Source organism: Lolium perenne, chromosome 3 (assembly GCF_019359855.2).
Source record: "Lolium perenne isolate Kyuss_39 chromosome 3, Kyuss_2.0, whole genome shotgun sequence".
In the NCBI taxonomy this organism is placed as follows: domain Eukaryota; kingdom Viridiplantae; phylum Streptophyta; class Magnoliopsida; order Poales; family Poaceae; genus Lolium; species Lolium perenne.
The window spans coordinates 250,146,553-250,157,595 of NC_067246.2; positions in this window are offsets into that span (position 1 = coordinate 250,146,553).

Below are 11,043 nucleotides of genomic sequence, written 5' to 3' on the forward strand. Positions count from 1 at the left end.
AAAAAAATTATAGGCTGCTACTATTTTGTTCATGCCAATATTGTTCTCCCTGAACATGTTGGTTTGCATTCCCTGTACTACAGGTGATGCCATTGTTATTTCTATCTACTTCGTCGTAAGCTAACAAAGTAACTGCCTATATGTGTTGCTCATTACAACTTTGTATCCCGAAACAAATTGATTTGTTTCCCTTATCTACAAGTTTATGAGTGATGCCATTATAACTCCTATCTGTTTTATTCCTAGCTATTATAGTAACATCCTGCTATTATTTAGTTCACGGCCAATTTTAAGTAATTGCACATGTTGGTTCGCATTCCCTGCTCTATAGCTTTTAGCATCGCAACTTCTATATTTGGTTTACATTCCCTGCTCTGTAGATCTAGCCATCATAACTTTATCTTGCTCAGTCGTTGTTACAAAAATTATGGCCTGCTACTATGTTGTTTGTACCAATTTTTTACTCCATTAACATGTTGGCTTGCATTCCCTATACTACAGGTGATGCCATTGTTTTGTATCTAGTTCATTGTAAGCTAACAAAGTAAGGACTTAGTTTGGCATGCTATCACTCTGCTATCTAGCCTGTAGTACAAATAAACTTGTCATACTACTAGATAATAATTTTGTGTGCCATCTTGTTCTTCAGAAGCTGCATTATTGACTTGTTTCTCTGACTTGGCATGACGCTCACATATGAATGCTAAACATATTGGTTTGCATTCCCTCTTATACAAGTTCACATGTGATCCCACTATATTCTGTATCTGGTCCATCCTAAGCTCCAGCATTAACTATCCTCTATGTGTTGCTCATTACAAGTTTATATCCCGAAACATCTTGATTTGCATCCCCTTCACTATAAGTTCAGGAGTATTATTTAGTTCACGGCCAATTTGAAGTAATTGCACTTGGCACATGTTGGTTCACATTCCCTCATCTTTAGCTTTTGCCATCGTAACTTCTATTTTTGGTTTACATTCCCTGCTCTGTAGATGTAGCCATCATAACTTCATCTTGCTCAGTCAGTTGTTACAAAATTTATAGCTTGCTACTATCTTGTTCATGCCAATTTTGTACTCCCTGAACATGTTGGTTTGCATGGGACTCGACAGTAGTAAGTCTGCTGTTTCATTTTAACGTGCTCTGTTATATTGGCTGTTGGTATGTGATACGTCCAATTTGCATCACTATTTTATATCATAATGTTATTCAATGATATATTTCATATTGGGACACAATACTTATGTTATTTCATCTATTTTGCATGTTTCATCATTATTGGAGGATCAAGCACCGGAGCCAGGATTCTGCTGGAAAAGGCACCGTCAGAACGCAATATTTCGGAAGATCAACTGTGGAAGGAAATTATACCAAAAATCCTATTTTTCAAGATGATGAAGGAAGCCAGAAGGAGGAGCTGAGAAGGCCCAAGGTGGGGCCAGACCACAGGCCGGCGCGGCCCATGGCCTGGCCGCGCCACCATGTGGTGTGGGGGCCCCACAGCCCCTTTCGCCTCCTTTTCTTCGCGAAACCTTTTGTCCCGAAAACCTAAGCCACATAGGGTACCTCACGAAGAGTTACAGCCGCCTCTGCGGGGCGGAGAACACCAGAGAGAAAAGAGCTCTCCAGCGGGCAGGAATCCGCCGGGGAAATTCCCTCCCGGAGGGGGAAATCGACGCCATCGTCACCGCCATCGAGCTGGACATCATCTCCATCGCCATCACCATCATCTTCACCATCATCACCGCCATCTCCACCGCAGCACCTCGTCACCGCCGTAGCAATTTGGGTTTGATCTTGATTGTTTGATAGGGGAAACTCTCCCGGTTTCGATTTCTACTTGTTGTTGATGCTATTGAGTGAAACTATTGAACCAAGTTTATGTTCAGATTGTTATTCATCATCATATCACCTCTGATCATGTTCCATATGATGTCTTGTGAGTAGTTCGTTTAGTTCTTGAGGACATGGGTGAAGTCTAACTGTTAGTAGTGAACTATGGTTGAGTAATATTCAATGCTATGATATTTAAGTTGTGGTGTTATTCTTCTAGTGGTGTCGTGTGAACGTCGACTACACGACACTTCACCATTTATGGGCCTAGGGGAATGCATCTTGTACTCGTTTGCCAATTGCGGGGTTGCCGGAGTGACAGAAACCTAAACCCCCGTTGGTATATCGACGCAGGAGGGATAGCAAGATCTCAGAGTTTAAGGATGTGGTTAGATTTATTCTTAATTACTTTCTTGTAGTTGCGGATGCTTGCAAGGGGTATAATCACAAGTATGTATTAGTCCTAGGAAGGGCGGTACATTAGCATAGGTTCACCCACACAACACTTATCATAACAATGAAGATTATTTAGCCGTATGTAGCGAAAGCACTAGACTAAAACCCCGTGTGTCCTCGAGAACGTTTGGTCATTATAAGTAAACAACCCGGCTTGTCCTTTGCGCTAAAAAGGATTGGGCCACTCGCTGCAATTGTTACTCTCGCACTTTACTTACTCGTACTTTATTCAACTGTTACATCAAAAACCCCTGAATACTTGTCTGTGAGCATTTACAGGGAATCCTTCATCGAAACTGCTTGTCAACACCTTCTGCTCCTCGTTGGGATCGACATTCTTACTTATCGAAAATACTACGATACACCCCCTATACTTGTGGGTCATCAAGACTATTTTCTGGCGCCGTTGCCGGGGAGTGAAGCGCTATTGGTAAGTGGAATTGGTAAGGAAAACCTTTACTATTTGTGCTGATTTTATTTTTGCCTGCTGCTATAAGTCATTATGGAGAGATCTTCTCTTCAATTTCTATTTGGGAAATCTACTACTACTGCAACGGTAGTGGATGAGGCACCAGGTGAGGAAGTGATACCATATAAAATACCTATGAAAATTATTGAACGTGTTATGGATAACCGCTATGAAGGGGATGGAACTGTCCACCCTGGAGATCATTTATTGTTCTTGCATGAATTATGCGGTTTATTCAAGTGTGCAGGTATTGCTATGGATGAAGTGAGGAAGAAACTATTCTCTATATCGCTGTCTGGTAAGGCGGCGCATTGGTATAAATTACTGGATAATGGGGATTCTCTTGAATGGAATGATATTGTGCCCTGGTTTTATTCTAAGTTTTATCCTCCAAGTGAAATTCACAAAGATCGTAACCGCATATATATTTTCTGGCCTCATGATGGAGAAAGTATTGCCCAAGCTTGGGGGAGATTGAAGTCTTTAATGCTCAAATGCCCCATTCATGAGCTTCCTGGTAATGTTATTATTGATAATTTCTATGCAAGACTTTCTTTTCAAGACAAGACCTTGCTGGATACTTCTTGTTCTGGATCATTTACACGCAACAAAGAAGAGTTTAAAAGGGACCTTCTTGATCGGATCCAAGAAAATACTGAAGGTTGGGAGAACGACAAGGATAGAGAATCAGGTATAATTTATGATTATAAATGCATTGAAGCTTTTATGGATACTGATAAATTTCGTAACATGAGTGCTACATATGGTCTTGATTCTCAAGTTGCTGCAAATCTTTATAAAGCTTTTGCCTCTCATTATGAATTGCCTAAGAAGAATTTTGATAAGTATCATGAACCGTATAAAGATAAAATTGATTTATCTATTAATAAATGCGTTGTAGTTGAAACTGCTGATCATGTTATTCCTGAAGCTTATATTGAAAAAACTCCTTTCCCTGCTAAAATGAAGGAGTACTCTGTTATAAATAGTGCGGTTCATAAAAGTGAAAAGAAACCTGTAGAATCTGAAGAACAAATAAAAGTTGAACCTGCTGTTGCAATAGTTAAAGATCTTGTGACTGAAAATGTGGAGGATGGTCATATTATTTTCTGTGAAGATGCTTCTAATATTGTTTCACATCCTAATAAACCCAAACAAGTTAGTGTTCCTATGCTATCTGTTAGAATTGGTGATCATTGCTATTATGGATTATGTGATATTGGTGCAAGTGTTAGTGCTATTCCTTATGAGCTTTACACGGAGATTATGCACGAAATTGATTCTTGTGAACTTGAAGATATTGATGTGGTTATTCAGCTGGCTAATAGAGAAACTATTTCTCCAATTGGTATTGTTCGAGATGTAGAAGTTCTATGTGGTAAGATTAAATATCCTGCTGACTTTTTGGTACTTGGTTCTGCTGCTAGTGATTATTGTCCTATCATTTTTGGTAGACCTTTTCTAAATACTTGTGGAGCTATTATAGATTGCAAGAAAGAGAAAATTTTGACTAAATTTGCTGGTGAATCTTATGAGTTTAACTTCTCTAAATTTACCAAAACTCCTTATAAAGCTGATTTGCCTAGTGATGATTTTAAAATGGAGCAGTGTGCATCTATTGTTCTTGTTCCTAATAATCCTTTGCAGCAACATTTCGAGAATAGCGAGAGTGAAGTTTTTAGGAAAGAAAGAGATGAGCTTGAGGAAATTTTTCTTCGCCAACCTATTCTCAAGCATGATTTACCGGTGGAAGATTTGGGTACAACACCGCCGCCAAAGGAAGATCTTGTTTTTGATTTAAAGCCTTTACCTGATAATCTTAAATATGCTCATATTGATGATAAGAAAATATATCCTGTTATTATTAGTTCTAACTTACAGAGTTTGAAGAAGAAAGGCTATTGGAAATATTGAAGAAACATCGAGGCGCTATTGGCTACACTCTTGATGATTTGAAGGGGATTTCTCCTTCTATTTGCCAACATGCTATTAATATGGAAGATGATGCAAAGCCTGTTGTTGAACATCAGCGTCGTCTAATTCCGAAGATGAAGGAGGTGGTAAGGAATGAGGTATTAAAACTTCTTGAAGCTGGTATTATATATCCTATTGCTGATAGTAGATGGGTTAGTCCTGTGCATTGCGTTCCCAAGAAAGGAGGAATGACTGTTGTGCCTAATGATAATGATGAGCTCATCCCTCAAAGAGTAGTTGTAGGGTATAGAATGTGCATTGATTTTCGAAAAGTTAATAAAGTTACTAAGAAAGATCATTACCCTTTACCATTTAATGATCAAATGCTAGAAAGATTGTCTAAAAATACTCATTTTTGCTTTCTTGATGGTTATTCTGGGTTTTCACAAATTGCTGTTAAAACTAAAGATCAAGAGAAAACCACTTTTACTTGTCCCTATGGAACTTATGCTTATAGGCGTATGCCTTTTGGTTTATGTAATGCTCCTGCTACTTTTCAAAGATGCATGTCTGCTATTTTTCATGGCTTTTGTGAGAGTATTGTGGAAGTATTCATGGATGATTTTTCCGTCTATGGGAATTATTTTGATAGTTGCTTGCGAAACCTTGATAAAGTTTTGCAGAGATGTGAAGAAACTAACCTTGTTCTTAATTGGGAGAAATGCCACTTTATGGTTAATGAAGGAATTGTATTGGGACATAAAATTTCTGAGAGAGGTATTGAAGTTGATAGAGCTAAAGTTGAAGCAATTGAGAAGATGCCCTATCCGAGGGATGTTAAAGGTATTCGTAGTGTTCTTAGTCATGCTGGGTTTTATAGGAGATTTATTAAAGATTTCTCCAAGATTTCAAAGCCTCTTACTAATCTTCTTCAAAAAGACGTACCTTTTGTTTTTGATGATGATTGCAAGGAAGCTTTTGAAACTCTAAAGAAAGCCTTAACAACTGCTCCTGTAGTTGAACCTCCTGATTGGAATTTGCCTTTTGAAATTATGTGTGATGCTAGCGATTTTCTTGTGGCGCTGTTCTTGGACAGCGAGTAGATAAAAAACTGAATGTTATTCATTATGCTAGTAAAACTCTTGATGCTGCTCAAAGAAATTATGCTACAACTGAAAAAAAATTATTAGCTGTAGTCTTTGCTTGTGATAAATTTAGATCTTATATTGTTGATTCAAAAGTTACGATTCATACTGATCATGCTGCAATTAGATACCTTATGACAAAGAAAGATGCTAAGCCAAGGCTTATTAGATGGGTACTTCTTTTGCAAGAATTTGATTTACATATTGTAGATAGGAAAGGTCTTGATAATCCTGTTGCTTTGATAATTTGTCTAGATTGGAAAATATTGCTTATGATCCTGTTCTGTTAATGATAGTTTTCCAAATGAACAATTGGCTGTAATAAAGGTGAGCTCGCGAGACAGTCCTTGGTATGCTGATTATGCTAACTTTATTGTTTCCAAGTACTTGCCTCCAACCTTTTCAGCTCAGCAAAGGAGGAAATTCTTTTATGACTTGAGGCATTATTTTTGGGATGACCCACACTTATATAAAGAAGGAGTGGATGGTATTATGCGAAGATGTGTTCCCGAATATGAACAACAAGAGATATTGAGTAAATGTCATGGTAGTGCTTATGGAGGACATCACGCCGGAGAAAGAACCGCGCAAAAGGTTCTACAATCAGGTTTTTATTGGCCAACTCTCTTCAAGGATGCGAGAAAGTTTATTTTATCTTGTGATGAATGCCAAAGGGTTGGTAATATCTCCAGACGTAATGAAATGCCTATGAATTATACTCTTGTTATTGAACCATTTGATTGTTGGGGATTTGACTTCATGGGACCTTTTCCGTCTTCAGAAGGTAACACTCATATACTTGTTGCTGTTGATTATGTTACTAAATGGGTGGAAGCCATACCTACAAAAAGTGTTGATGGTGAGACCTCTTTAAGAATGCTTTTAGACATTATTTTTCCTAGGTTTGGAGTGCCTAGATATATTATGACTGATGGAGGTTCTCATTTTATTCATGGAGGTTTTAGAAAAACTCTTGCTAGGTATGGTATTAATCATAGAATTGCTTCCGCTTATCATCCTCAAACTAGTGGGCAAGTAGAATTATCAAATAGAGAGATTAAATCAATCTTGCAAAAGACTGTTAATAAAACTAGAAAGAATTGGGCTGGTAAATTGAAGGATGCACTATGGGCTTATAGAACTGCTTATAAAAATCCCATGGGAATGTCACCTTATAAAATGGTTTATGGGAAAGCTTGTCATTTACCTTTAGAACTAGAGCACAAAGCTTATCGGGCTGTTAGAGAATTAAATAAAGATCCTAAACTTGCCGGTGATCAGAGGTTGTTGCAAACTTGCAATTAAGTTCTCTAGATGAATGGAGAAGTGAAGCTTATGAAAATGCTAAACTCTTTAAAGAGAAAGTTAAAAAATGGCATGACAGGAGGATTATCAAAAGAGAATTTAATATTGGGGATAAAGTCCTATTGTATCGGTCTCGTCTCAGATTCTTTGCAGGGAAATTACTCTCAAAATGGGAAGGACCGTATGTTGTCGAGGAGGTGTATCGTTCAGGAGCAATTAAAATTAGCTCTCTCCAAGGCAATGCCACGCAAGTGGTGAATGGACAAAGACTCAAGCATTATATCTCAGGTGATTCTTATAATGTTGATGTTGATATTATTCAAGTGGAAACACCGGAGGCTTTCATCAAAGGACAAATTGACAGTCCGCCAGAACTCGACTTTGAATAGGTAACAGTACTGGTAATGAAAAGTTCGCAATTTACTTTCCGAACAATATTTTTGCTGTTTTTGGAAAATATGAAAAATTACGAGATCGAAACGGAGTGGAAAAGACGCACGAGGGCGTGCCACCATATGCCGGCGCGGCCTGGCCTGGGCCCGCGCCGCCCTATGGTCTGGCCTCCTCGTCGCCCCTTTCCGACTCTGGTTCGATCTGGTACTTTCCTTTTGTCGTGAAATTTTTTGCTATATAATTCCCCGGACCCCTGGAGGTCCGTATATCATTTTCTCGACATGTTTTGTTTCGAGCTGTTTCTGCCAGGATCTGTTTTCGGTTTAGAAGCACCATGGTCTCCAAGAACAAGGTCAAGGAGTTTCCGGATGAAGATAATCGAGATCTTGGGTGGAAAGAGGAGGACAAGGACGTCAAGGAAGAGGATGAAGAAGAGGTGGAGGAAGATTCGCGCGCACACCCGCGTGCTACCATCGCAAGCATCAAGGTGGTGGACAACCCTTTTAGTGCAAACAAGAGCGCAAGAATTCGCACTGGAGGAGCGGTTCCACGTCATTACCTAGCTCCGAAAACATCTTTATCAGGCATTCACCATCCCTTCCACAATCTAATTTTCAATAATCAAATTGAAGGGACTCCCAAGGCAGCATTGCCTAGCAATTGGGATATAGATCGCTCTAACACTGCAGGAGGGAGGAAGCCTGAGGGTGAAGAGTGGGGAAATAACTCCAAGAGTTGGGACTCGCCGTCGGACAGACTTCTTAACCGCGTCGAGCACAATTCGGAGATGATTCGCAATCTCTCATACAAGATTGATGAGCTTCAGGAGCTTATTGAGAAGCTTGTCAGGAATTCATCACCACCATCGCCGAAGGAGTAATTCATCATCGGTATTGGCATCCCCTTGGTTTGTTCCAAGCTTGGGGGAGTGCCGCGGTATCACATTATCACTACCTTTTACTTTTTACTGTCAAGTAGTGTCATATCATGATTAGGGAAGTTATCATATAAGATGGGTTGCAGTTTGGAAGTATCTCTCCTTTAGTTGGTTGTCTATGTATCCCTTGGTGTGAGTTATCGTTATGGAATATTAATGAGAAGTCTTATCATTTACATATTGCACATCTTATTTTAGTTTGCAATCTCTATTATATGATTTATCTTGTCATTAGTATTGGTATCACTTTGGGAGCATTGAATAAATCTATTTGGTTTTGGCAAACTTAGCATTGGTCAATAGCAACAACACTTTGAGGTTTTAGTAGAAAAGAGAAATACATGTAGTTGTTTCATTGTCTTTCTTTCTTGTTAGCTCATAGCTTATTATTCTGAAGTTAAAATTGTTTGTGCTTACAAGGAAGATGCATGATTGTTTCTATCACATGTATATTTGTTTGTTTCCTTCAACTCTTATGCTTGCTAATTAACCTTGCTAGCCAAAAACCTGTACTGAGAGGGAATACTTCTCGTGCATCCAAACCTTAGCCCAAACCTATGTCATTTGTGTCCACCATACCTACCTACTATATGGTATTTTCTGCCATTCCAAGTAAATACTTCGTGTGCTACCTTTAAACAATTCAAAACTTAGTATCTCTTATTTGTGTCAATGTTTTATAGCTCATGAGGAAGTATGTGGTGTTTTATCTTTCAATCTTGTTGGGCAACTTTCACCAATGGAGTAGTGGCTTCATCCGCTTATTCAATAATTTTGCAAAAAGAGCTGGCAATGGGATTCCCAGTCCCAAATTAATTAAACTAAATAGACACTCCTCCATGGTATGTGATTGATGGACGACACCCGAAGGATTCGGTTAGCCATGGCTTGTGTAAGCAAAGGTTGGGGGGAGTGTCATCATCATAATAAAACTAAAATAAAAAGGCACTCCTTCATGGTATGAGATTGTTGGCAGGCACCCGAGGATTCGGTTAGCCATGGTTTGTGAAAGAAAGGTTGGAAGGAGTGCCACATAAAATGAAAATAATATGGGAGCCGATCTTTGAAGGTTGTCTGGCAAGGGGGTTAGAGTACCCGCTACCAGTCGTTGACAACAACAAACACCTCTCAAAATGTTACTTTTATTCTCTTTATATGAGTTCAAAACTGAAAAAATCTCTAGCACATGATTTAATCCCTGCTTCCCTCTGCGAAGGGCCTGTCTTTTACTTTATGTTGGGTCAGTAAACCTATTTCCCTCCATCTCAAGCAAGCATTTGAGTAGTTGTGATCAAACCATTATATTGTGATTTACTTCGTCATGTCTTTTACTTTTCCTTGTTTAGTACAAGTTTTATCTGAATGAATATAGCTTTGCAAGTTATCAATGATTATGAGGAGACTATTATGATTGAGTATGCAAGTTGTGCAATATAAACTTTAATATGAGAGCATTGCTCGATAGATAAGTATAACCTGTTAATTGTTCTTTGACCAAGAACGAAGTTTGCCATCACCAACTATGATTTCTTATGCACCTTTATTTGTGATTACCTTATACTTGTTTCAAGTTGAGTTATATGAGGAAGTTGTTTACTATAATGTCTTGTGTGAATGAATATGATGCTTCTTGTCCGTATTTTATTTATCGACTCTTCACTCCATAAACATGTGGTCCTGTTTACTGAGTTCAGTTTCGCTTGGGGACAAGCGAAGTCTAAGCTTGGGGGGAGTTGATACGTCCAATTTGCATCACTATTTTATATCATAATTTGCTGTTATTCATTGATATATTTCATATTGGGACACAATACTTATGTTATTTCATCTATTTTGCATGTTTCATCATTATTGGAGGATCAAGCACCGGAGCCAGGATTCTGCTGGAAAAGGCACCGTCAGAACGCAATATTTCGGAAGATCAACTGTGGAAGGAAATTATACCAAAAATCCTATTTTTCAAGATGACGAAGGAAGCCAGAAGGAGGAGCTGAGAAGGCCCAAGGTGGGGCCAGACCACAGGCCGGTGCGGCCCATGGCTTGGCCGCGCCACCATGTGGTGTGGGGGCCCCACAGCCCCTTTCGCCTCCTTTTCTTCGCGAAACCCTTCGTCCCGAAAACCTAAGCCACAGAGGGTACCTCACGAAGAGTTACAGCCGCCTCTGCGGGGCAGAGAACACCAGAGAGAAAAGAGCTCTCCGGCGGGCAGGAATCCGCCGGGGAAATTCCCTCCCGGAGGGGGAAATCGACGCCATCGTCACCGCCATCGAGCTGGACATCATCTCCATCACCATCACCATCATCTTCACCATCATCACCGCCATCTCCACCGCAGCACCTCGTCACCGCCGTAGCAATTTGGGTTTGATCTTGATTGTTTGATAGGGGAAACTCTCCCGGTTTCGATTTCTACTTGTTGTTGATGCTATTGAGTGAAACCATTGAACCAAGTTTATGTTCAGATTGTTATTCATCATCATATCACCTCTGATCATGTTCCATATGATGTCTTGTGAGTAGTTCATTTAGTTCTTGAGGACATGGGTGAAGTCTAACTGTTAGTAGTGAACTATGGTTGAGTAATATTC